We start from the raw sequence: 27,863 nt of genomic DNA, 5'->3' as shown, positions 1-27,863 counted from the left end.
AGGGTTCAGTGTTAATCAGTGAGACTCCCATTGGTTTCAGTGACAATCACTGAAACTCCCATAGGGTTCAGTGTTAATCAGTGAGACTTCCATAGGGTTCAGTGTTAATCAGTGAGACTCCCACAGGGTTCAGTGTTAATCAGTGAGACTCCCACAGGGTTCTGTGTTAATCAGTGAGATTCCCACATGGTTCAGTGTTAATCAGTGAGACTCCCATAGGGTTCAGTGTTAATCAGTGAGACTCTCATAGTGTTCAATGTTAATCACTGAGACTCCCATTGAGTTCAGTGTTCATCAGTGAGACTCCCATAGGGTTCAGTGTTAATCAGTGAGACTCCCGTAGGGTTCAGTGTTAATCAGTGAGACTCCCATAGTGTTCAGTGTTAACCACTGAGACTCCCGTAGGGTTCAGTGTTAATCAGTGAGACTCCCATAGGGTTCAGTGTTAATCAGTGAGACTCCCATAGGGTTCAGTGTTAATCAGTGAGACTCCCATAGGGTTCAGTGTTAATCAGTGAGACTCTCATAGTGTTCAATGTTAATCACTGAGACTCCCATTGAGTTCAGTGTTCATCAGTGAGACTCCCATAGGGTTCAGTGTTAATCAGTGAGACTCCCGTAGGGTTCAGTGTTAATCAGTGAGACTCCCATAGTGTTCAGTGTTAACCACTGAGACTCCCGTAGGGTTCAGTGTTAATCAGTGAGACTCCCATAGGGTTCAGTGTTAATCAGTGAGACTCCCATAGGGTTCAGTGTTAATCAGTGAGACTCCCATAGGGTTCAGTGTTAATCAGTGAGACTCCCATAGGGTTCAGTGTTAATCCGTGAGACTCCCACAGGGTTCATGTGTTAATCAGTGAGACTCCCATAGGGTTCAGTGTTAATTCAATGGGACTCCCATAGGGTTCAGTGTTAATCAGTGAGACTCCCACAGGGTTCAGTGTTAATCAGTGAGACTCCCACAGGGTTCAGTGTTAATCAGTGAGACTCCCACAGGGTTCAGTGTTAATCAGTGAGACTCGCATAGGGTTCAGTGTTAATCAGTGAGAGTCCCATAGTGTTCAGTGTAAATCATTGAGACCCCCATTGGGTTCAGTGTTCATCAGTGAGACTCCCATAGGGATCAGTGTTAATTAGTGAGACTCCCACAGGGTTCAGTGTTAATCAGTGAGACTCCCATAGGGTTCAGTGTTAATCAGTGAGACTCCCATAGTGTTCAGTGTTAATCATTGAGACTCCCATAGGGTTCAGTGTTAATCAGTGAGACTCCCACAGGGTTCAGTGTTAATCAGTGAGACTCCCATAGGGTTCAGTGTTAATCAGTGAGACTCCCATAGGGCTCAGTGTTAAACAGTGAGACTCCCATAGGGTTCAGTGTTAATCAGTGAGACTCCCACAGGGTTCAGTGTTAATCAGTGAGACTCCCATAGGGTTCAGTGTTAATCAGTGAGACTCCCACAGGGTTTAGTGTTAATCAGTGAGACTCCCATAGGGTTCAGTGTTAATCAGTGAGACTCCCATAGGGTTCAGTGTTAATCAGTGAGACTCCCACAGGGTTCAGTGTTAATCAGTGAGACTCCCATAGGGTTCAGTGTTAATCAGTGAGACTCCAATAGGGTTCAGTGTTAATTAGTGAGACTCCCACAGGGTTCAGTGTTAATCAGTGAGACTCCCACAGGGTTCAGTGTTAATCAGTGAGACTCCCATTGGTTTCAGTGACAATCACTGAAACTCCCATAGGGTTCAGTGTTAATCAGTGAGACTCCCATAGGGTTCAGTGTTAATCAGTGAGACTCCCACAGGGTTCAGTGTTAATCAGTGAGACTCCCATAGGGTGCAGTGTTAATCAGTGAGACTCCCACAGGGTTCAATGTTAATCAGTGAGACTCCCATAGGGTTCAGTGTTAATCAGTGAGACTCCCATAGGGTTCAGTGTTAATCAATGGGACTCCCATAGGGTTCAGTGTTAATCAGTGAGACTCCCACAGGGTTCAGTGTTAATCAGTGAGACTCCCACAGGGTTCAGTGTTAATCAGTGAGACTCCCACAGGGTTCCGTGTTAATCAATGGGACTCGCATAGGGTTCAGTGTTAATCAGTGAGAGTCCCATAGTGTTCAGTGTAAATCATTGAGACCCCCATTGGGTTCAGTGTTCATCAGTGAGACTCCCATAGGGTTCAGTGTTAATTAGTGAGACTCCCACAGGGTTCAGTGTTAATCAGTGAGAGTCCCATAGGGTTCAGTGTTAATCAGTGAGACTCCCATAGGGTTCAGTGTTAATCAGTGAGACTCCCACAGGGTTTAGTGTTAATCAGTGAGACTCCCATAGGGTTCAGTGTTAATCAGTGAGACTCCCATAGGGTTCAGTGTTAATCAGTGAGACTCCCACAGGGTTCAGTGTTAATCAGTGAGACTCCCATAGGGTTCAGTGTTAATCAGTGAGACTCCAATAGGGTTCAGTGTTAATTAGTGAGACTCCCACAGGGTTCAGTGTTAATCAGTGAGACTCCCACAGGGTTCAGTGTTAATCAGTGAGACTCCCATTGGTTTCAGTGACAATCACTGAAACTCCCATAGGGTTCAGTGTTAATCAGTGAGACTCCCATAGGGTTCAGTGTTAATCAGTGAGACTCCCACAGGGTTCAGTGTTAATCAGTGAGACTCCCATAGGGTGCAGTGTTAATCAGTGAGACTCCCACAGGGTTCAATGTTAATCAGTGAGACTCCCATAGGGTTCAGTGTTAATCAGTGAGACTCCCATAGGGTTCAGTGTTAATCAATGGGACTCCCATAGGGTTCAGTGTTAATCAGTGAGACTCCCACAGGGTTCAGTGTTAATCAGTGAGACTCCCACAGGGTTCAGTGTTAATCAGTGAGACTCCCACAGGGTTCCGTGTTAATCAATGGGACTCGCATAGGGTTCAGTGTTAATCAGTGAGAGTCCCATAGTGTTCAGTGTAAATCATTGAGACCCCCATTGGGTTCAGTGTTCATCAGTGAGACTCCCATAGGGTTCAGTGTTAATTAGTGAGACTCCCACAGGGTTCAGTGTTAATCAGTGAGAGTCCCATAGGGTTCAGTGTTAATCAGTGAGACTCCCATAGGGTTCAGTGTTAATCAGTGAGACTCCCACAGGGTTCAGTGTTAATCAGTGAGACTCCCATAGGGTTCAGTGTTAATCAGTGAGACTCCCACAGGGTTTAGTGTTAATCAGTGAGACTCCCATAGGGTTCAGTGTTAATCAGTGAGACTCCCATAGGGTTCAGTGTTAATCAGTGAGACTCCCACAGGGTTCAGTGTTAATCAGTGAGACTCCCATAGGGTTCAGTGTTAATCATTGAGACTCCAATAGGGTTCAGTGTTAATTAGTGAGACTCCCACAGGGTTCAGTGTTAATCAGTGAGACTCCCATAGGGTTTAGTGTTAATCAGTGAGACTTCCATAGGGTTCAGTGTTAATCAGTGAGACTCCCATAGGGTTCAGTGTTAATCAGTGAGACTCCCACAGGGTTCAGTGTTAATCAGTGAGACTCCCATAGGGTTCAGTGTTAATCAGTGAGACTCCGATAGGGTTCAGTGTTAATTAGTGAGACTCCCACAGGGTTCAGTGTTAATCAGTGAGACTCCCACAGGGTTCAGTGTTAATCAGTGAGACTCCCATTGGTTTCAGTGACAATCACTGAAACTCCCATAGGGTTCAGTGTTAATCAGTGAGACTTCCATAGGGTTCAGTGTTAATCAGTGAGACTCCCACAGGGTTCAGTGTTAATCAGTGAGACTCCCACAGGGTTCTGTGTTAATCAGTGAGATTCCCACATGGTTCAGTGTTAATCAGTGAGACTCCCATAGGGTTCAGTGTTAATCAGTGAGACTCTCATAGTGTTCAATGTTAATCACTGAGACTCCCATTGAGTTCAGTGTTCATCAGTGAGACTCCCATAGGGTTCAGTGTTAATCAGTGAGACTCCCGTAGGGTTCAGTGTTAATCAGTGAGACTCCCATAGTGTTCAGTGTTAACCACTGAGACTCCCGTAGGGTTCAGTGTTAATCAGTGAGACTCCCATAGGGTTCAGTGTTAACCACTGAGACTCCCGTAGGGTTCAGTGTTAATCAGTGAGACTCCCATAGGGTTCAGTGTTAATCAGTGAGACTCCCATAGGGTTCAGTGTTAATCAGTGAGACTCCCATAGGGTTCAGTGTTAATCAGTGAGACTCCCATAGGGTTCAGTGTTAATCCGTGAGACTCCCACAGGGTTCATGTGTTAATCAGTGAGACTCCCATAGGGTTCAGTGTTAATCAATGGGACTCCCATAGGGTTCAGTGTTAATCAGTGAGACTCCCACAGGGTTCAGTGTTAATCAGTGAGACTCCCACAGGGTTCAGTGTTAATCAGTGAGACTCCCACAGGGTTCAGTGTTAATCAGTGAGACTCGCATAGGGTTCAGTGTTAATCAGTGAGAGTCCCATAGTGTTCAGTGTAAATCATTGAGACCCCCATTGGGTTCAGTGTTCATCAGTGAGACTCCCATAGGGATCAGTGTTAATTAGTGAGACTCCCACAGGGTTCAGTGTTAATCAGTGAGACTCCCATAGGGTTCAGTGTTAATCAGTGAGACTCCCATAGTGTTCAGTGTTAATCATTGAGACTCCTATAGGGTTCAGTGTTAATCAGTGAGACTCCCACAGGGTTCAGTGTTAATCAGTGAGACTCCCATAGGGTTCAGTGTTAATCAGTGAGACTCCCATAGGGCTCAGTGTTAAACAGTGAGACTCCCATAGGGTTCAGTGTTAATCAGTGAGACTCCCACAGGGTTCAGTGTTAATCAGTGAGACTCCCATAGGGTTCAGTGTTAATCAGTGAGACTCCCACAGGGTTTAGTGTTAATCAGTGAGACTCCCATAGGGTTCAGTGTTAATCAGTGAGACTCCCATAGGGTTCAGTGTTAATCAGTGAGACTCCCACAGGGTTCAGTGTTAATCAGTGAGACTCCCATAGGGTTCAGTGTTAATCAGTGAGACTCCAATAGGGTTCAGTGTTAATTAGTGAGACTCCCACAGGGTTCAGTGTTAATCAGTGAGACTCCCACAGGGTTCAGTGTTAATCAGTGAGACTCCCATTGGTTTCAGTGACAATCACTGAAACTCCCATAGGGTTCAGTGTTAATCAGTGAGACTCCCATAGGGTTCAGTGTTAATCAGTGAGACTCCCACAGGGTTCAGTGTTAATCAGTGAGACTCCCATAGGGTGCAGTGTTAATCAGTGAGACTCCCACAGGGTTCAATGTTAATCAGTGAGACTCCCATAGGGTTCAGTGTTAATCAGTGAGACTCCCATAGGGTTCAGTGTTAATCAATGGGACTCCCATAGGGTTCAGTGTTAATCAGTGAGACTCCCACAGGGTTCAGTGTTAATCAGTGAGACTCCCACAGGGTTCAGTGTTAATCAGTGAGACTCCCACAGGGTTCCGTGTTAATCAATGGGACTCGCATAGGGTTCAGTGTTAATCAGTGAGAGTCCCATAGTGTTCAGTGTAAATCATTGAGACCCCCATTGGGTTCAGTGTTCATCAGTGAGACTCCCATAGGGTTCAGTGTTAATTAGTGAGACTCCCACAGGGTTCAGTGTTAATCAGTGAGAGTCCCATAGGGTTCAGTGTTAATCAGTGAGACTCCCATAGGGTTCAGTGTTAATCAGTGAGACTCCCATAGGGTTCAGTGTTAATCAGTGAGACTCCCACAGGGTTCAGTGTTAATCAGTGAGACTCCCATAGGGTTCAGTGTTAATCAGTGAGACTCCGATAGGGTTCAGTGTTAATTAGTGAGACTCCCACAGGGTTCAGTGTTAATCAGTGAGACTCCCACAGGGTTCAGTGTTAATCAGTGAGACTCCCATTGGTTTCAGTGACAATCACTGAAACTCCCATAGGGTTCAGTGTTAATCAGTGAGACTTCCATAGGGTTCAGTGTTAATCAGTGAGACTCCCACAGGGTTCAGTGTTAATCAGTGAGACTCCCACAGGGTTCTGTGTTAATCAGTGAGACTCCCACATGGTTCAGTGTTAATCAGTTAGACTCCCATAGGGTTCAGTGTTAATCAGTGAGACTCTCATAGTGTTCAATGTTAATCACTGAGACTCCCATTGAGTTCAGTGTTCATCAGTGAGACTCCCATAGGGTTCAGTGTTAATCAGTGAGACTCCCGTAGGGTTCAGTGTTAATCAGTGAGACTCCCATAGTGTTCAGTGTTAACCACTGAGACTCCCGTAGGGTTCAGTGTTAATCAGTGAGACTCCCACAGGGTTCAGTGTTAATCAGTGAGACTCCCATAGGGTTCAGTGTTAATCAGTGAGACTCCCATAGGGCTCAGTGTTAAACAGTGAGACTCCCATAGGGTTCAGTGTTAATCAGTGAGACTCCCACAGGGTTCAGTGTTAATCAGTGAGACTCCCATAGGGTTCAGTGTTAATCAGTGAGACTCCCACAGGGTTTAGTGTTAATCAGTGAGACTCCCATAGGGTTCAGTGTTAATCAGTGAGACTCCCATAGGGTTCAGTGTTAATCAGTGAGACTCCCACAGGGTTCAGTGTTAATCAGTGAGACTCCCATAGGGTTCAGTGTTAATCATTGAGACTCCAATAGGGTTCAGTGTTAATTAGTGAGACTCCCACAGGGTTCAGTGTTAATCAGTGAGACTCCCATAGGGTTCAGTGTTAATCAGTGAGACTCCCACAGGGTTCAGTGTTAATCAGTGAGACTCCCATAGGGTTCAGTGTTAATCAGTGAGACTCCGATAGGGTTCAGTGTTAATTAGTGAGACTCCCACAGGGTTCAGTGTTAATCAGTGAGACTCCCACAGGGTTCAGTGTTAATCAGTGAGACTCCCATTGGTTTCAGTGACAATCACTGAAACTCCCATAGGGTTCAGTGTTAATCAGTGAGACTTCCATAGGGTTCAGTGTTAATCAGTGAGACTCCCACAGGGTTCAGTGTTAATCAGTGAGACTCCCACAGGGTTCTGTGTTAATCAGTGAGATTCCCACATGGTTCAGTGTTAATCAGTGAGACTCCCATAGGGTTCAGTGTTAATCAGTGAGACTCTCATAGTGTTCAATGTTAATCACTGAGACTCCCATTGAGTTCAGTGTTCATCAGTGAGACTCCCATAGGGTTCAGTGTTAATCAGTGAGACTCCCGTAGGGTTCAGTGTTAATCAGTGAGACTCCCATAGTGTTCAGTGTTAACCACTGAGACTCCCGTAGGGTTCAGTGTTAATCAGTGAGACTCCCATAGGGTTCAGTGTTAATCAGTGAGACTCCCATAGGGTTCAGTGTTAATCAGTGAGACTCCCATAGGGTTCAGTGTTAATCAGTGAGACTCTCATAGTGTTCAATGTTAATCACTGAGACTCCCATTGAGTTCAGTGTTCATCAGTGAGACTCCCATAGGGTTCAGTGTTAATCAGTGAGACTCCCGTAGGGTTCAGTGTTAATCAGTGAGACTCCCATAGTGTTCAGTGTTAACCACTGAGACTCCCGTAGGGTTCAGTGTTAATCAGTGAGACTCCCATAGGGTTCAGTGTTAATCAGTGAGACTCCCATAGGGTTCAGTGTTAATCAGTGAGACTCCCATAGGGTTCAGTGTTAATCAGTGAGACTCCCATAGGGTTCAGTGTTAATCCGTGAGACTCCCACAGGGTTCATGTGTTAATCAGTGAGACTCCCATAGGGTTCAGTGTTAATCAATGGGACTCCCATAGGGTTCAGTGTTAATCAGTGAGACTCCCACAGGGTTCAGTGTTAATCAGTGAGACTCCCACAGGGTTCAGTGTTAATCAGTGAGACTCGCATAGGGTTCAGTGTTAATCAGTGAGAGTCCCATAGTGTTCAGTGTAAATCATTGAGACCCCCATTGGGTTCAGTGTTCATCAGTGAGACTCCCATAGGGGTCAGTGTTAATTAGTGAGACTCCCACAGGGTTCAGTGTTAATCAGTGAGACTCCCATAGGGTTCAGTGTTAATCAGTGAGACTCCCATAGTGTTCAGTGTTAATCATTGAGACTCCCATAGGGTTCAGTGTTAATCAGTGAGACTCCCACAGGGTTCAGTGTTAATCAGTGAGACTCCCATAGGGCTCAGTGTTAAACAGTGAGACTCCCATAGGGTTCAGTGTTAATCAGTGAGACTCCCACAGGGTTCAGTGTTAATCAGTAAGACTCCCATAGGGTTCAGTGTTAATCAGTGAGACTCCCACAGGGTTTAGTGTTAATCAGTGAGACTCCCATAGGGTTCAGTGTTAATCAGTGAGACTCTCATAGTGTTCAATGTTAATCACTGAGACTCCCATTGAGTTCAGTGTTCATCAGTGAGACTCCCATAGGGTTCAGTGTTAATCAGTGAGACTCCCGTAGGGTTCAGTGTTAATCAGTGAGACTCCCATAGTGTTCAGTGTTAACCACTGAGACTCCCGTAGGGTTCAGTGTTAATCAGTGAGACTCCCATAGGGTTCAGTGTTAATCAGTGAGACTCCCATAGGGTTCAGTGTTAATCAGTGAGACTCCCATAGGGTTCAGTGTTAATCAGTGAGACTCTCATAGTGTTCAATGTTAATCACTGAGACTCCCATTGAGTTCAGTGTTCATCAGTGAGACTCCCATAGGGTTCAGTGTTAATCAGTGAGACTCCCGTAGGGTTCAGTGTTAATCAGTGAGACTCCCATAGTGTTCAGTGTTAACCACTGAGACTCCCGTAGGGTTCAGTGTTAATCAGTGAGACTCCCATAGGGTTCAGTGTTAATCAGTGAGACTCCCATAGGGTTCAGTGTTAATCAGTGAGACTCCCATAGGGTTCAGTGTTAATCAGTGAGACTCCCATAGGGTTCAGTGTTAATCCGTGAGACTCCCACAGGGTTCATGTGTTAATCAGTGAGACTCCCATAGGGTTCAGTGTTAATCAATGGGACTCCCATAGGGTTCAGTGTTAATCAGTGAGACTCCCACAGGGTTCAGTGTTAATCAGTGAGACTCCCACAGGGTTCAGTGTTAATCAGTGAGACTCGCATAGGGTTCAGTGTTAATCAGTGAGAGTCCCATAGTGTTCAGTGTAAATCATTGAGACCCCCATTGGGTTCAGTGTTCATCAGTGAGACTCCCATAGGGGTCAGTGTTAATTAGTGAGACTCCCACAGGGTTCAGTGTTAATCAGTGAGACTCCCATAGGGTTCAGTGTTAATCAGTGAGACTCCCATAGTGTTCAGTGTTAATCATTGAGACTCCCATAGGGTTCAGTGTTAATCAGTGAGACTCCCACAGGGTTCAGTGTTAATCAGTGAGACTCCCATAGGGTTCAGTGTTAATTCAGTGAGACTCCCATAGGGCTCAGTGTTAAACAGTGAGACTCCCATAGGGTTCAGTGTTAATCAGTGAGACTCCCACAGGGTTCAGTGTTAATCAGTGAGACTCCCATAGGGTTCAGTGTTAATCAGTGAGACTCCCACAGGGTTTAGTGTTAATCAGTGATACTCCCATAGGGTTCAGTGTTAATCAGTGAGACTCCCATAGGGTTCAGTGTTAATCAGTGAGACTCCCACAGGGTTCAGTGTTAATCAGTGAGACTCCCATAGGGTTCAGTGTTAATCAGTGAGACTCCAATAGGGTTCAGTGTTAATTAGTGAGACTCCCACAGGGTTCAGTGTTAATCAGTGAGACTCCCACAGGGTTCAGTGTTAATCAGTGAGACTCCCATTGGTTTCAGTGACAATCACTGAAACTCCCATAGGGTTCAGTGTTAATCAGTGAGACTCCCATAGGGTTCAGTGTTAATCAGTGAGACTCCCACAGGGTTCAGTGTTAATCAGTGAGACTCCCATAGGGTGCAGTGTTAATCAGTGAGACTCCCACAGGGTTCAATGTTAATCAGTGAGACTCCCATAGGGTTCAGTGTTAATCAGTGAGACTCCCATAGGGTTCAGTGTTAATCAATGGGACTCCCATAGGGTTCAGTGTTAATCAGTGAGACTCCCACAGGGTTCAGTGTTAATCAGTGAGACTCCCACAGGGTTCAGTGTTAATCAGTGAGACTCCCACAGGGTTCAGTGTTAATCAGTGAGACTCCCATAGGGTTCAGTGTTAATCAGTGAGACTCCCATAGGGTTCAGTGTTAATCAGTGAGACTCCCATAGGGTTCAGTGTTAATCCGTGAGACTCCCACAGGGTTCATGTGTTAATCAGTGAGACTCCCATAGGGTTCAGTGTTAATCAATGGGACTCCCATAGGGTTCAGTGTTAATCAGTGAGACTCCCACAGGGTTCAGTGTTAATCAGTGAGACTCCCACAGGGTTCAGTGTTAATCAGTGAGACTCGCATAGGGTTCAGTGTTAATCAGTGAGAGTCCCATAGTGTTCAGTGTAAATCATTGAGACCCCCATTGGGTTCAGTGTTCATCAGTGAGACTCCCATAGGGGTCAGTGTTAATTAGTGAGACTCCCACAGGGTTCAGTGTTAATCAGTGAGACTCCCATAGGGTTCAGTGTTAATCAGTGAGACTCCCATAGTGTTCAGTGTTAATCATTGAGACTCCCATAGGGTTCAGTGTTAATCAGTGAGACTCCCACAGGGTTCAGTGTTAATCAGTGAGACTCCCATAGGGCTCAGTGTTAAACAGTGAGACTCCCATAGGGTTCAGTGTTAATCAGTGAGACTCCCACAGGGTTCAGTGTTAATCAGTAAGACTCCCATAGGGTTCAGTGTTAATCAGTGAGACTCCCACAGGGTTTAGTGTTAATCAGTGAGACTCCCATAGGGTTCAGTGTTAATCAGTGAGACTCTCATAGTGTTCAATGTTAATCACTGAGACTCCCATTGAGTTCAGTGTTCATCAGTGAGACTCCCATAGGGTTCAGTGTTAATCAGTGAGACTCCCGTAGGGTTCAGTGTTAATCAGTGAGACTCCCATAGTGTTCAGTGTTAACCACTGAGACTCCCGTAGGGTTCAGTGTTAATCAGTGAGACTCCCATAGGGTTCAGTGTTAATCAGTGAGACTCCCATAGGGTTCAGTGTTAATCAGTGAGACTCCCATAGGGTTCAGTGTTAATCAGTGAGACTCTCATAGTGTTCAATGTTAATCACTGAGACTCCCATTGAGTTCAGTGTTCATCAGTGAGACTCCCATAGGGTTCAGTGTTAATCAGTGAGACTCCCGTAGGGTTCAGTGTTAATCAGTGAGACTCCCATAGTGTTCAGTGTTAACCACTGAGACTCCCGTAGGGTTCAGTGTTAATCAGTGAGACTCCCATAGGGTTCAGTGTTAATCAGTGAGACTCCCATAGGGTTCAGTGTTAATCAGTGAGACTCCCATAGGGTTCAGTGTTAATCAGTGAGACTCCCATAGGGTTCAGTGTTAATCCGTGAGACTCCCACAGGGTTCATGTGTTAATCAGTGAGACTCCCATAGGGTTCAGTGTTAATCAATGGGACTCCCATAGGGTTCAGTGTTAATCAGTGAGACTCCCACAGGGTTCAGTGTTAATCAGTGAGACTCCCACAGGGTTCAGTGTTAATCAGTGAGACTCGCATAGGGTTCAGTGTTAATCAGTGAGAGTCCCATAGTGTTCAGTGTAAATCATTGAGACCCCCATTGGGTTCAGTGTTCATCAGTGAGACTCCCATAGGGGTCAGTGTTAATTAGTGAGACTCCCACAGGGTTCAGTGTTAATCAGTGAGACTCCCATAGGGTTCAGTGTTAATCAGTGAGACTCCCATAGTGTTCAGTGTTAATCATTGAGACTCCCATAGGGTTCAGTGTTAATCAGTGAGACTCCCACAGGGTTCAGTGTTAATCAGTGAGACTCCCATAGGGTTCAGTGTTAATTCAGTGAGACTCCCATAGGGCTCAGTGTTAAACAGTGAGACTCCCATAGGGTTCAGTGTTAATCAGTGAGACTCCCACAGGGTTCAGTGTTAATCAGTGAGACTCCCATAGGGTTCAGTGTTAATCAGTGAGACTCCCACAGGGTTTAGTGTTAATCAGTGATACTCCCATAGGGTTCAGTGTTAATCAGTGAGACTCCCATAGGGTTCAGTGTTAATCAGTGAGACTCCCACAGGGTTCAGTGTTAATCAGTGAGACTCCCATAGGGTTCAGTGTTAATCAGTGAGACTCCAATAGGGTTCAGTGTTAATTAGTGAGACTCCCACAGGGTTCAGTGTTAATCAGTGAGACTCCCACAGGGTTCAGTGTTAATCAGTGAGACTCCCATTGGTTTCAGTGACAATCACTGAAACTCCCATAGGGTTCAGTGTTAATCAGTGAGACTCCCATAGGGTTCAGTGTTAATCAGTGAGACTCCCACAGGGTTCAGTGTTAATCAGTGAGACTCCCATAGGGTGCAGTGTTAATCAGTGAGACTCCCACAGGGTTCAATGTTAATCAGTGAGACTCCCATAGGGTTCAGTGTTAATCAGTGAGACTCCCATAGGGTTCAGTGTTAATCAATGGGACTCCCATAGGGTTCAGTGTTAATCAGTGAGACTCCCACAGGGTTCAGTGTTAATCAGTGAGACTCCCACAGGGTTCAGTGTTAATCAGTGAGACTCCCACAGGGTTCCGTGTTAATCAATGGGACTCGCATAGGGTTCAGTGTTAATCAGTGAGAGTCCCATAGTGTTCAGTGTAAATCATTGAGACCCCCATTGGGTTCAGTGTTCATCAGTGAGACTCCCATAGGGTTCAGTGTTAATTAGTGAGACTCCCACAGGGTTCAGTGTTAATCAGTGAGAGTCCCATAGGGTTCAGTGTTAATCAGTGAGACTCCCATAGGGTTCAGTGTTAATCAGTGAGACTCCCATAGGGTTCAGTGTTAATCAGTGAGACTCCCACAGGGTTCAGTGTTAATCAGTGAGACTCCCATAGGGTTCAGTGTTAATCAGTGAGACTCCGATAGGGTTCAGTGTTAATTAGTGAGACTCCCACAGGGTTCAGTGTTAATCAGTGAGACTCCCACAGGGTTCAGTGTTAATCAGTGAGACTCCCATTGGTTTCAGTGACAATCACTGAAACTCCCATAGGGTTCAGTGTTAATCAGTGAGACTTCCATAGGGTTCAGTGTTAATCAGTGAGACTCCCACAGGGTTCAGTGTTAATCAGTGAGACTCCCACAGGGTTCTGTGTTAATCAGTGAGACTCCCACATGGTTCAGTGTTAATCAGTTAGACTCCCATAGGGTTCAGTGTTAATCAGTGAGACTCTCATAGTGTTCAATGTTAATCACTGAGACTCCCATTGAGTTCAGTGTTCATCAGTGAGACTCCCATAGGGTTCAGTGTTAATCAGTGAGACTCCCGTAGGGTTCAGTGTTAATCAGTGAGACTCCCATAGTGTTCAGTGTTAACCACTGAGACTCCCGTAGGGTTCAATGTTAATCAATGAGACTCCCATAGCGTTCAGTGTTAATCAGTGAGACTCCCATAGGGTTCAGTGTTAATCAGTGAGACTCCCATAGGGTTCAGTGTTAATCAGTGAGACTCCCATAGGGTTCAGTGTTAATCAGTGAGACTCCCATAGGGTTCAGTGTTAATCAGTGAGACTCCCACAGGGTTCATGTGTTAATCAGTGAGACTCCCATAGGGTTCAGTGTTAATCAATGGGACTCCCATAGGGTTCAGTGTTAATCAGTGAGACTCCCACAGGGTTCAGTGTTAATCAGTGAGACTCCCACAGGGTTCAGTGTTAATCAGTGAGACTCCCACAGGGTTCAGTGTTAATCAGTGAGACTCGCATAGGGTTCAGTGTTAATCAGTGAGAGTCCCATAGTGTTCAGTGTAAATCATTGAGACCCCCATTGGGTTCAGTGTTCATCAGTGAGACTCCCATAGGGTTCAGTGTTAATTAGTGAGACTCCCACAGGGTTCAGTGTTAATCAGTGAGAGTCCCATAGGGTTCAGTGTTAATCAGTGAGACTCCCATAGGGTTCAGTGTTAATCAGTGAGACTCCCATAGGGTTCAGTGTTAATCAGTGAGACTCCCACAGGGTTCAGTGTTAATCAGTGAGACTCCCATAGGGTTCAGTGTTAATCAGTGAGACTCCGATAGGGTTCAGTGTTAATTAGTGAGACTCCCACAGGGTTCAGTGTTAATCAGTGAGACTCCCACAGGGTTCAGTGTTAATCAGTGAGACTCCCATTGGTTTCAGTGACAATCACTGAAACTCCCATAGGGTTCAGTGTTAATCAGTGAGACTTCCATAGGGTTCAGTGTTAATCAGTGAGACTCCCACAGGGTTCAGTGTTAATCAGTGAGACTCCCACAGGGTTCTGTGTTAATCAGTGAGACTCCCACATGGTTCAGTGTTAATCAGTGAGACTCCCATAGGGTTCAGTGTTAATCAGTGAGACTCTCATAGTGTTCAATGTTAATCACTGAGACTCCCATTGAGTTCAGTGTTCATCAGTGAGACTCCCATAGGGTTCAGTGTTAATCAGTGAGACTCCCGTAGGGTTCAGTGTTAATCAGTGAGACTCCCATAGTGTTCAGTGTTAACCACTGAGACTCCCGTAGGGTTCAGTGTTAATCAATGAGACTCCCATAGCGTTCAGTGTTAATCAGTGAGACTCCCATAGGGTTCAGTGTTAATCAGTGAGACTCCCTTAGGGTTCAGTGTTAATCAGTGAGACTCCCATAGGGTTCAGTGTTAATCAGTGAGACTCCCATAGGGTTCAGTGTTAATCAGTGAGACTCCCACAGGGTTCATGTGTTAATCAGTGAGACTCCCATAGGGTTCAGTGTTAATCAATGGGACTCCCATAGGGTTCAGTGTTAATCAGTGAGACTCCCACAGGGTTCAGTGTTAATCAGTGAGACTCCCATAGGGTTCAGTGTTAATCAGTGAGACTCCCATAGGGTTCAGTGTTAATCAGTGAGACTCCCACAGGGTTCAGTGTTAATCAGTGAGACTCCCACAGGGTTCTGTGTTAATCAGTGAGACTCCCACATGGTTCAGTGTTAATCAGTGAGACTCCCATAGGGTTCAGTGTTAATCAGTGAGACTCCCGTAGGGTTCAGTGTTAATCAGTGAGACTCCCATAGTGTTCAGTGTTAACCACTGAGACTCCCGTAGGGTTCAGTGTTAATCAATGAGACTCCCATAGCGTTCAGTGTTAATCAGTGAGACTCCCATAGGGTTCAGTGTTAATCAGTGAGACTCCCTTAGGGTTCAGTGTTAATCAGTGAGACTCCCATAGGGTTCAGTGTTAATCAGTGAGACTCCCATAGGGTTCAGTGTTAATCAGTGAGACTCCCACAGGGTTCATGTGTTAATCAGTGAGACTCCCATAGGGTTCAGTGTTAATCAATGGGACTCCCATAGGGTTCAGTGTTAATCAGTGAGACTCCCACAGGGTTCAGTGTTAATCAGTGAGACTCCCATAGGGTTCAGTGTTAATCAGTGAGACTCCCATAGGGTTCAGTGTTAATCAGTGAGACTCCCACAGGGTTCAGTGTTAATCAGTGAGACTCCCACAGGGTTCCGTGTTAATCAATGGGACTCGCATAGGGTTCAGTGTTAATCAGTGAGAGTCCCATAGTGTTCAGTGTAAATCATTGAGACCCCCATTGGGTTCAGTGTTCATCAGTGAGACTCCCATAGGGTTCAGTGTTAATTAGTGAGACTCCCACAGGGTTCAGTGTTAATCAGTGAGAGTCCCATAGGGTTTAGTGTTAATCAGTGAGACTCCCATAGGGTTCAGTGTTAATCAGTGAGACTCCCATAGGGTTCAGTGTTAATCAGTGAGACTCCCACAGGGTTCAGTGTTAATCAGTGAGACTCCCATAGGGTTCAGTGTTAATCAGTGAGACTCCGATAGGGTTCAGTGTTAAACAGTGAGACTCCCATAGGGTTCAGTGTTAATCAGTGAGACTCCCACAGTGTTCAGTGTTAATCAGTGAGACTCCCATAGGGTTCATTGACAATCAGTGAGACTCCCACAGGGTTCAGTGTTAATCAGTGAGACTTCCATAGGGTTCAGTGTTAATCAGTGAGACTCCCACAGGGTTCAGTGTTAATCAGTGAGACTCCCACAGGGTTCAGTGTTAATCAGTGAGACTCCGATAGGGTTCAGTGTTAAACAGTGAGACTCCCATAGGGTTCAGTGTTAATCAGTGAGACTCCCACAGTGTTCAGTGTTAATCAGTGAGACTCCCATAGGGTTCATTGACAATCAGTGAGACTCCCACAGGGTTCAGTGTTAATCAGTGAGACTTCCATAGGGTTCAGTGTTAATCAGTGAGACTCCCACAGGGTTCAGTGTTAATCAGTGAGACTCCCACAGGGTTCAGTGTTAATCAGTGAGACTCCTACAGGGTTCAGTGTTAATCAGTGAGACTCCCACAGTTTATAGTTCATTTATTTCATAGTCCATTTATTTGGTATAGCCCTGTGAGCATTCGGCTCTTGAATCGGGTGCAACCGCAACAAACAAAAAACATGAACAAGAAAACATCTTAAAGTGATTATGTGACTGTGCAAACAGAAAATACAGGAAAAAATATCAAAATATTCCTGAAATAGCACCGTACACCAACGCTGTGTGTAAAAATCCCAGTGGGATGCAAGTCAAATAACAACAACAACCACAAGACAACTAAGATTAAGGCCATCAGTCTAATTAAGGCCATCAGTCTAAGCCATAAATGCGATGTAACAGTGATCAAAGGGACTGTGACCGAATTTTTAACAATAAACTACATAAATAAATTATAACACCAAAATCTAGAGCCATATTTAGGCCACTGAATAGCAGTGGCAGCTAGGGTTGTACAACTCCTCTAGAGCAGTTTTGAGTGAAGATCTCATAGGTAGTGATTCAAGTTGCAGTTTATTGGCAATAGCATTCCAGACCCTGGGGGCATCAATAGCAAAGGCCCTTCTTCCAGTTTTTGTATGGCAATAGGGAATGTGAAGCTGGTAAATGAGCGAAGACCTGAGGTCAAATTTGTTCTTTGAAACAGAGAGGAGATCCAGTAGGTAGTCTGCGGAATTTTTTTAAGTACATCGTGAATAAATAAGATCTGGTGCACAAGCCGTTGAACATTAAGTAGGTAGTCTGCGGAATTTTTTTAAGTACATCGTGAATAAATAAGATCTGGTGCACAAGCCGTTGAACATTAAGAGATGTTAAGTTTGACCCAATGTAGAGATCACAGTGGTGAGTCCTATATGGGCAGTTCAATGCAAATCTTAAGGCCGAGTGATAGATTGGAATCAAGCTTCTTCGGTACAGTACTTGAGGCTGATTTATACACGATGTCACAGTAGTCAAGTAGAGGCAGTATGGTAGCTTTTATCAATTCCAAACGGAACATTGGGGGGAAGCAGTGCTTGTGTCGATACAGAAAACCAATTTTTATTTTTGTCTTTTTACCAATATAATCAATGTGATCTTCAAAACTAAGTTTTGAATCCAGGATGACCCCAAGATACTTATAGATCTTGACTTGCTCTATTTGATAATTATTCAAGGAATGTAATTGGGGAAAAATAACTTCCTGCTTTAGTCCCGGAGAGAAGCATAGCACCTTGGTTTTGGAGGTATTCAGGACTAGTTTAACAGAAACTAGCTGATGTTGTAGTTTGTTGAAATCACCCTGGAGCTTAGCAATCACGTCATCCAGAGAGCGGCCAGCAGTAATCAGTATCGTGTCATCTGCAAAAAGATTTACCCTGGAATGATCCAGGTCAGTGCCCAAGTCATTGACATAAAGAGAGAACAAGAGGGGGCCGAGGATGGAACCCTGTGGAACCCCTTTTGTTATCTTAACACTGTTTGACCTCCAACCATCTGTGAATACAGTTTGGGTGCGAGAAAAGAGGTAATTTTTTAACCATTGTACTGTCTTCTCGGAAAAACCGAGGCAACTTAGTTTACTAAGCAGGGTGTTGTGGTCAACTGTATCAAAAGCTTTGGACAGGTCAAGAAAAAGACAGGCACAGTACTGCTTATTATCAAGGCTATTGTAAATTTGATTCAAAGAGTCTAATGCAGCAGATGTGGTGCTGTATTTTTTCTGGAACCCAGATTGTTTTAGATGTAGTAGATTGTTGGTGGACAGGAAACTGCTAATTTGGTAGTTCAATAATTTTTCTAAAATTTTCATCAATGGGGACAAAATTGAGATAGGTCGGTAGTTATTGGGATCATCTTTAGGGCCCCCTTTGTGAAGTGGACGGACATAGGAATGTTTCCATTCTAGAGGAACTGATGCTTCAGGTTTAGCGAAGCGGTGAGAGAGGCTAAACGACTGTACTCAGAGAGACTAAAACACCAGTTCTCTACAAACGACGCTGCTTCTGTCTGGAGAAGGCTCAGGCAGATCACCAACTACAAACCCAGAGCCCCCAACACCACTAACGACTCCCGCCTAGCCAACGACCTGAACGAGTTCTACTGTAGATTTGAAAGACAATTGGACTGTCCTGAACCACCCCTTCCAACCCAAGAGGCCCCATCCCCCACCAATACTACAGAGCCGACTATCTCCTTTCAGGAGGGAGAAGTTAATAGACTTTTCAAGAGGCAGAATCCACGCAAAGCAGCCGGGCCGGACTCTGTCTCTCCAGCCACCCTCAGGCACTGCGCTGACCAGCTGTCTCCGGTGTTCACCAACATCTTTAACACCTCCCTGGAGACATGCCATGTACCAGCCTGTCTCAAGTCCTCCACCATCATCCCTGTGCCCAAAAAGCTAAGGCCAACAGGACTAAATGATTACAGACCGGTCGCCCTTACATCTGTGGTAATGAAGTCTTTTGAGCGCCTGGTCCTGGCACACCTCAAAGCCATCACAGACCCTCTCCTGGACCCCCTTCAGTTTGCCTACAGAGCCAACAGGTCTGTGGACGACGCAGTTAACATGGCCCTCCACTTCACCCTACAGCATCTGGACGCCCCAGCATCCTACGCCAGGATCCTGTTTGTGGACTTCAGCTCTGCCTTCAACACCATCATCCCTGCCCTGCTTCAGGACAAGCTCTTCCAGCTGAACGTGCCCTACACCACCTGTAAATGGATCACAGACTTCCTGTCTGACAGGAAGCAGTGCGTTAAGCTGGGAACACAAGTCTCTGACTCCAGGTCCATCAGCACCGGAACTCCTCAGGGCTGCGTCCTTTCCCCTCTGCTCTTCTCCCTGTATACCAACAGCTGCACCTCCAATCATCTGTCCGTCAAACTATTGAAGTTTGCGGATGACACCACCCTCATTGGGCTGATCTTTCTACTTTCTACGGCAGCTGAAGAAATTCAACCTGCCAAAGACAATGATGGTGCAATTCTATACAGCGATCATTGAATCCATCCTCACCTCCTCCATAACCGTCTGGTAAGCTGCTGCCACTGCCAAGGACAAGAGCAGACTGCAGCGTATCATCCACACTGCTGAGAAGGTGATTGCCTGCAATCTACCAACCCTCGAGGACCTGCACACGACAAGGTCCATGAGGCGAGCGAGGAAGATTATGGCCGATTTCTCCCACCCTGGACACTCTCTGTTTCAGGCAGAAGGCTTCAGGCAGAAGGCTTCGGTCCATCAGGACCAAAACCTCACGCCATAAAAACAGTTTCTTCCCATCTGCTGCTGGCCTGTTAAACAAGGCCAAGGGCTTACACTGTTTTTAACATTTTATCTACATAATGACACCTTGCCGATATTAACTATGTTAACCTATTTGTATTTTTTATTTTTAAATTATATCTTAAAGCTATTTTATATTCGATATTTATTCAATTTTATATACTTCAGCCCCTTGGTGTTAGACTTTTAACCCTTATTATAGTAAGGCTTGTTTAAAACTTATTTAAGATTTTAGATTCCTATATGTTGAATGTATGCACCATCCTGCCAAAGTAAATTCCGTGTCGGTGTGAACTTACATGGCGAATAAAACCCTTTCTGATTCTGATTCTTTGATGGACAGGTTGAAAATATGGGCTCTAGGTTTGTATATTAGGTGACCAACAGTTAGTAGAGCAAAGACGGGAAAACTATCTGCTCCGGTAGAGGACCCTTTGAGGTAGGACAGTTGTTTCAGAACATTACTTTCGTGGATTGGTTGGAAACTAAATTCGTTTAATGTTTGGACAGGAGTGTAGGAATTTGCAGGAGCAGGGGTGAATCCCAATACATTATCAAAAAGATTACCAGCTTCAGAAAAATGAAGGTTAAAATTGTCAACTATTTTTTTGGGATCTGAAAAATATTCCCCATTTCGGTGAAGCTCAACGGGCAGATTTTCTGTTTTGGATGCCTTTTCGATAGATTTGATTGTTTTCCAAAAAATCCTGGCATTTCCATGTGATTCCAGGTGAGTGAAGGAAAAATAGGCATTTTTTGCATGCCGTACTTTTTTACGCATCTATTCCTTAAAATCCTGTATTCTAGCCAGTCATTTACCAAATTACTTTTCTGAGCACATGCCCAAGCTTTGTCCCTAGTTTTCATGAGCTTTGTAATCAAAGGATGGTGGGCGGTTGCCTTTAGTTTTACATCTAACCAACGGAGCATGTTTGTTAAGAATTTGGAGAAACGTGTACCTGAAAGTCTCCCAAGCCGTAGTCAGGTTGGGGATATCACAGACCTTATCAATATCCGAGTGAAGCACATCATTTGTAAATGCCTGAGTGCTGAAGTGCCTCAAAGAGTGCTTCTCAACAATTTTAGGGGGCGCTTTGGGTCTGGCTAATGATCTCACACAAAAAATGAAGGAGTGATGACTAAGGTTATTACCCAGAACACCAGTCAGTGCGAAATTGTGAGGGGCGTTTGTCAATAGGACATCAAGCAGAGTTGACTGTCCCGGATTTTTTAGGTTGGGTCTTGTGGGGACATTTATTAATTGAAACAAGTTAAATTCATCTGTAAAATTTGTGGCCACGGCCGGCGGGTTTAGCCAATTCCAATTTAGATCACCCACTAAAATTATTTCACCTTTAGGGAGGCCCCCAAAAAGCTCTCTCAGTGCCGATGCAGCTTCAACATCCTTCCCACAAGGCGGTCTATAGCAGCACACTACCAATATCTGTTGATTATTTGTGAGAGTTATTCTGAGAGCCAGACCTTCAAAGCAATTTTTTTTTAAACAAGGAGTGAGCTGGTGAACATGCAATAGTGTTATGAACATAGATGGCAATTCCACCTCCTTTAGATCCTCGGTCAAGCCAAAAAAGGTTGTAGTTTTCAATTGTAATCTGCAAGTCATTGACGGTAGGAGTGAGAAATGTTTCTGTTAGGCAAAAAATGTCCGGGTCAAGATTTGCCACTTCTAGTTTTAGTTGACTTAATTTAATCACAAGCCCTCTGATGTTGACATGTAGAACACCAACACCTTTCCTGCCAGAAAAATCTACAGAATTATACGAGCTCTTTTCATTTGGGCCAGGATGAAGCTCAATGCCACCCAGGAATAAGAAAAGCAGAATTAACAGTTTGCATAAGTATTTTATGTGAAAGGATGAAGAGCGGCGGACCTTGGACGAATAGCAGCAGCTCGCAGATGGTGTTATTTTTAAGAGCAGAATGAAGTTTGGAAGGAGTGCTGGTGAAGTAATGGGACAAAGATAGGGTTTTAAAGGATACAATGATGGAGTGTAGAAGTGTCTATGAGCTGTTTCATTTGCAGGTGTAGTGGCAAATCGAGCAACAAGTATTGACGCAAAATAACGAGGGTAGCCGTTTGTAGAGTTGAGTGTGGCACTAGATATGGCCGGGAGGGAGAGCAGTAGGATACACAGCAGGAGAATTGCCATCTCTAAAATATCCGGGGTATACACAGATTTACACACAAGTGGAAATAGAAAAATATATATACTTGTAGGCCGAGGGTGAGAAAAACGTCTTGCCGCACTCGTCACACATGCACGGCTTCTCGCCCATGTGCTAGGGTTTAACAGCGCCCACCCCCCTCTTCCAGACAGCAGATTCTTGGCTGTTGTGGGCTCGGCTGAACCGCTTGCACCACCTCCTTTCCCCGCCGCAGGATGGTGCTCGAGCTAGCCCTTCTTGAGCTCAGCCCACGACTGGAATGTCGTTTCTTGGCCTCTCGTCTCTCTGCTGCCCGTCCAGACGGCCCCACTGAAGCCCACACAGGGGACTCTTCATTCACAACCCTCGGCCGTCTCGAATGATCTCCGTGAAGTTGTCCAGGATGGAGCGCACGTCGTCCTTGAGCCGCTTGTTCAACGACTGCAGCAGCACCTCCTTGCTCTGGGGCAGCGCCCGCGACATCTCGGGGCAGCAGCAGTGGAGAGAGCGCGACTCTCTCTCAGGGCAGCAGTGGACAGAGCACGGCTCTCCCTCAGGGCAGCAGTGGATGGAGCACAACCCTGCCTCAGGGCAGCAGATGAGAGAGAGAGAGTCTGGCTCCCTCACGGCAGCGGTGGAGATAGCACGGCTCTCCCTCAAGCCAGTAGTGGAGAGCACGGGGCTCCCTCCGGGCAGCAGTGGACGGGGCACGGCCCTGCCTCAGGGCAGCAGTGGAGAGAGCACGGCTCTCCCTCAGGGCAGCAGCGGAGAGAGCACGACCCCACCCCAGGGCAGCAGTGGACAGAGCACGGCTCTGCCCCAGGGCAGCAGTGGAGAGAGCACGGCTTTCCCTCAGGGCAGCAGTGGACGGAGCACGCACTAGGCCGCTACAATAACTGGAAGCCCACGGCCCCACCCAGTTACGCCCGCCGGGAAAATGCTCATTTATCTCTCTCTCAACTTTGCACTCCGAACGTCGTGTTGTTGTATCGTTCGTGTTTGGCGGAAGAGACACAAGGGGAGAGAGACACGGGGAGAGAAACACAAGGAGAGATACGGGAAAGAGACACTAGGAGACATACACGGGGAGACATACACGGGGAGAGAGACACGGGGAGAGAGACACGGGGAGAGAGACACGGGGAGAGAGACACGGGGAGAGAGACACGGGGAGAGAGACACGGGGAGAGAGACACGGGGAGAGAGACACGGGGAGAGAGACACGGGGAGAGAGACACGGGGAGAGAGACACGGGGAGAGAGACACGGGAAAGAGACAGAGACACGGGGAGGGACACGGGGAGAGACACTATTGGAGAGAGACACAAGGACACAGACACGAGGAGAGAGACACGGGGAGACACAGACACAAGGAGAGGGACACGGGGAGAGAGACACGTGGTTGGGTAGTGACACACTAAGTTCATTCAACTCTTCTCAACAGTACACACCAACACTGCGCAATATACACACTTCATATACACACATACATTATACATAGACCTATACACACACTTATACACATGATACACATATACACACGAACACATTATACACACATTAAACACACATGTACACATTATACATATACATAATACACACACTTGTACACATTACCACATAAATTATACACACACTTGTACACATTATACACATACATTATACACACACTTGTACACATTACACACATACATTATACACACGTGTACACATTATACACACGGCACACTAAATCACAATTAAAAATAATAAAATATAAAAATCGCAGTGACTCAGGGAGCAGACGGCCGAAAGCCTGCGGCCTAGCCTGCGTGGTGCCAACCGCTCCCACGCAAAGACCTCACACACACACACTGACAACCTCACACTCACACAGGCTGACAATCTCACACACACTGACAACCTCACACTCACACACTGACAACCTCACACTCACACACTGACAACCTCACACTCACACAGGCTGACAATCTCACACACACTCACAACCTCACACTCACACAGGCTGACAATCTCACACACACTCACAACCTCACACTCACACACACTGACGATAGACGAAGCCTGCAGCGTGAGAATTAATCCTCAAATTAGTTAAAAATGCACTAACAGATTTAGGGGTGACTGAAGATCTGCCACCTATCGATCTCTGCAATTAAGTTTTTAAACACCTTAGTTGGGTAGCCAAATTAAAGTTTAAACCGTTAGGCCTAATGCTTGAGGCCTACTAACCTTTTTCTAGGCAAAGCCTGAATCCTCAATTACGTTTAATTAAAATTTTGATTTAAAGCTTTCGTGACTGCAGTAATTCATATTCTTAGTTTTTTCAACGTGACTTTACCGAAAAAACTAAGAATATACGTTTAATTTACTTATAGATTAAGAATGTTCCATAAGAACATTTATTGATTACCGGAGTGTTGATGATGGGTGATGGTGTTGATGATGGATAAACCAGCAAATCTTAAAAAAAAAGTATTACAACGCTGTATGCTCAAATCCCAGTGTGATGCATGTCAAACAATACCAACCATAAGATAGATTAACCCTATGTTTTCGAAATCACCAAAAAAAAGCTCAAAAAACTATTTTACAACAGTAATCATAGGAACTGCGATTCTCATTTAACAATAACTCAACACTACCACCCATAGACTCAACACTACAGGTGGATCGTTGGAACGCAGGACCGTGAACCATGGCGACGGCTTGAGGGAGGCCTTCGTCCAGCAGTGGATAAATCGTGGCTGATGATGATCACACATCTCCAACTCTTGCCCCCCGCCCCCACTCTCGCACATACAGACAAGGCCCCCCACTTCCTGCGGTTGGGGAACGTGGAGGTGAACGCGGGGCAGAACGCGACGTTCCAGTGCATCGCGACGGGACGGAACTCAGGGCCCACACGCCTCGCGCTGCAGGTGAGGGCTCCACTCCCCTCTCTCTCGTCTCCGTTCTCCCATAGGGTTCAGTGTTAATCAGTGAGACTCCCATAGGGTTCAGTGTTAATCAGTGAGACTCCCACAGGGTTCAGTGTTCATCAGTGAGACTCCCATAGGGTTCAGTGTTAATCAGTGAGACTCCCACAGGAGTCAGTGTTAATCAGTGAGACTCCCATAGGGTTCAGTGTTAATCAGAGAGACTCCCACGGGGTTCATGTGCTAATCAGTAAGACTCCCATAGGGTTCAGTGTTAATCAGTGGGGATCCCACAGGGTTCAGTGTTAATCAGTGAGACTCCCATAGGGTTCAGTGTTAATCAGTGAGACTCCCACAGGGTTCAGTGTTCATCAGTGAGACTCCCATAGGGTTCAGTGTTAATCAGTGAGACTCCCACAGGAGTCAGTGTTAATCAGTGAGACTCCCATAGGGTTCAGTGTTAATCAGTGAGACTCCCACGGGGTTCATGTGCTAATCAGTGAGACTCCCATAGGGTTCAGTGTTAATCAGTGAGACTCCCATAGGGTTCAGTGTTAATCAGTGAGACTCCCATAGTGTTCATTGTAAATCACTGAGACTCCCATTGGGTTCGGTGTTAATCAGTGAGAATCCCATAGGGTTCAGTGTTAATCAGTGAGACTCCCACAGGGTTCAGTGTTAATCAGTGAAACTCCCATTGGGTTCGGTGTTAATCAGTGAGACTCCCATAGGTTTCAGTGATAATCAGTGAGATTCCCATAGGGTTCAGTGTTAATCAGTGAGACTCCCATAGGGTTCAATGTTAATCAGTGAGACTCCCACAGGGTTCAGTGTTAATCAGTGAGACTCCCACAAGGTTCAGTGTTAATCAGTGAGACTCCCATAGTGTTCAGTGTAAATCACTGAGACTCCCATTGGGTTCAGTGTTCATCAGTGAGACTCCCATAGGGTTCAGTGTTAATTAGTGAGACTCCCATAGGGTTTGGTGTTAATCAGTGAGACTCCCATAGGGTTCAGTGTTAATCAGTGAGACTCCCATAGGGTTCAGTGTTAATCAGTGAGACTCTCATAGGGTTCAGTGTTAATCAGTGAGACTCCCACAGGGTTCAGTGTTAATCAGTGAGACTCCCACAGGGTTCAGTGTTAATCAGTGAGACTCCCATAGTGTTCAGTGTAAATCACTTAGACTCCCATTGGGTTCGGTGTTAATCAGTGAGACTCCCACAGGGTTCAGTGTTAATCAGTGAGACTCCCATAGGGTTCAGTATTAATCAGTGAGTCTCCCACCGGGTTCAGTGTTAATCAGCGAGATTCCCATAGGGTTCAGTGTTAATCAGTGAGACTCCCACAGGGTTCTGTGTTAATTAGTGAGACTCCCACAGGGTTCTGTGTTAATCAGTGAGACTCCCACAGGGTTCAGTGTTAATCGGTGAGACTCCCATAGGGTTCAGTGTTAATCAGTGAGACTCCCATAGGGTTCAGTGTTAATCAGTGAGACTCCCATAGTGTTCATTGTAAATCACTGAGGCTCCCATTGGGTTCGGTGTTAATCAGTGAGACTCCCATAGGGTTCAGTGTTAATCAGTGAGACTCCCATAGGGTTCAGTCTTAATCAGTGAGACTCCCACAGGGTTCTGTGTTAATTAGTGAGACTCCCACAGGGTTCTGTGTTAATCAGTGAGACTCCCACAGGGTTCAGTGTTAATCGGTGAGACTCCCATAGGGTTCAGTGTTAATCAGTGAGACTCCCATAGGGTTCAGTGTTAATCAGTGAGACTCCCATAGTGTTCATTGTAAATCACTGAGGCTCCCATTGGGTTCGGTGTTAATCAGTGAGACTCCCATAGGGTTCAGTGTTAATCAGTGAGACTCCCACAGGGTTCAGTGTTAATCAGTGAAACTCCCATTGGGTTCGGTGTTAATCAGTGAGACTCCCATAGGTTTCAGTGCTAATCAGTGAGATTCCCATAGGGTTCAGTGTTAATCAGTGAGACTCCCACAAGGTTCAGTGTTAATCAGTGAGACTCCCATAGTGTTCAGTGTAAATCACTGAGACTCCCATTGGGTTCAGTGTTCATCAGTGAGACTCCCATAGGGTTCAGTGTTAATTAGTGAGCCTCCCATAGGGTTTGGTGTTAATCAGTGAGACTCCCATAGTGTTCATTGTAAATCACTGAGACTCCCATTGGGTTCGGTGTTAATCAGTGAGATTCCCATAGGGTTCAGTGTTAATCAGTGAGACTCCCACAGGGTTCAGTGTTAATCAGTGAAACTCCCATTGGGTTCGGTGTTAATCAGTGAGACTCCCATAGGTTTCAGTGATAATCAGTGAGATTCCCATAGGGTTCAGTGTTAATCAGTGAGACTCCCATAGGGTTCAATGTTAATCAGTGAGACTCCCACAGGGTTCAGTGTTAATCAGTGAGACTCCCACAAGGTTCAGTGTTAATCAGTGAGACTCCCATAGTGTTCAGTGTAAATCACTGAGACTCCCATTGGGTTCAGTGTTCATCAGTGAGACTCCCATAGGGTTCAGTGTTAATTAGTGAGACTCCCATAGGGTTTGGTGTTAATCAGTGAGACTCCCATAGGGTTCAGTGTTAATCAGTGAGACTCCCATAGGGTTCAGTGTTAATCAGTGAGACTCTCATAGGGTTCAGTGTTAATCAGTGAGACTCCCACAGGGTTCAGTGTTAATCAGTGAGACTCCCACAGGGTTCAGTGTTAATCAGTGAGACTCCCATAGTGTTCAGTGTAAATCACTTAGACTCCCATTGGGTTCGGTGTTAATCAGTGAGACTCCCACAGGGTTCAGTGTTAATCAGTGAGACTCCCATAGGGTTCAGTATTAATCAGTGAGTCTCCCACCGGGTTCAGTGGTAATCAGCGAGATTCCCATAGGGTTCAGTGTTAATCAGTGAGACTCCCACAGGGTTCTGTGTTAATTAGTGAGACTCCCACAGGGTTCTGTGTTAATCAGTGAGACTCCCACAGGGTTCAGTGTTAATCGGTGAGACTCCCATAGGGTTCAGTGTTAATCAGTGAGACTCCCATAGGGTTCAGTGTTAATCAGTGAGACTCCCATAGTGTTCATTGTAAATCACTGAGGCTCCCATTGGGTTCGGTGTTAATCAGTGAGACTCCCATAGGGTTCAGTGT

This window comes from Petromyzon marinus, unplaced genomic scaffold (assembly GCF_048934315.1).
Source record: "Petromyzon marinus isolate PM22_M1 ecotype Great Lakes invasive population unplaced genomic scaffold, UKy_Petmar_22M1.pri1.0 PM_Scaffold_15, whole genome shotgun sequence".
In the NCBI taxonomy this organism is placed as follows: Eukaryota; Metazoa; Chordata; class Hyperoartia; order Petromyzontiformes; family Petromyzontidae; genus Petromyzon; species Petromyzon marinus.
Note: the sequence above shows the minus strand (reverse complement) of the source record.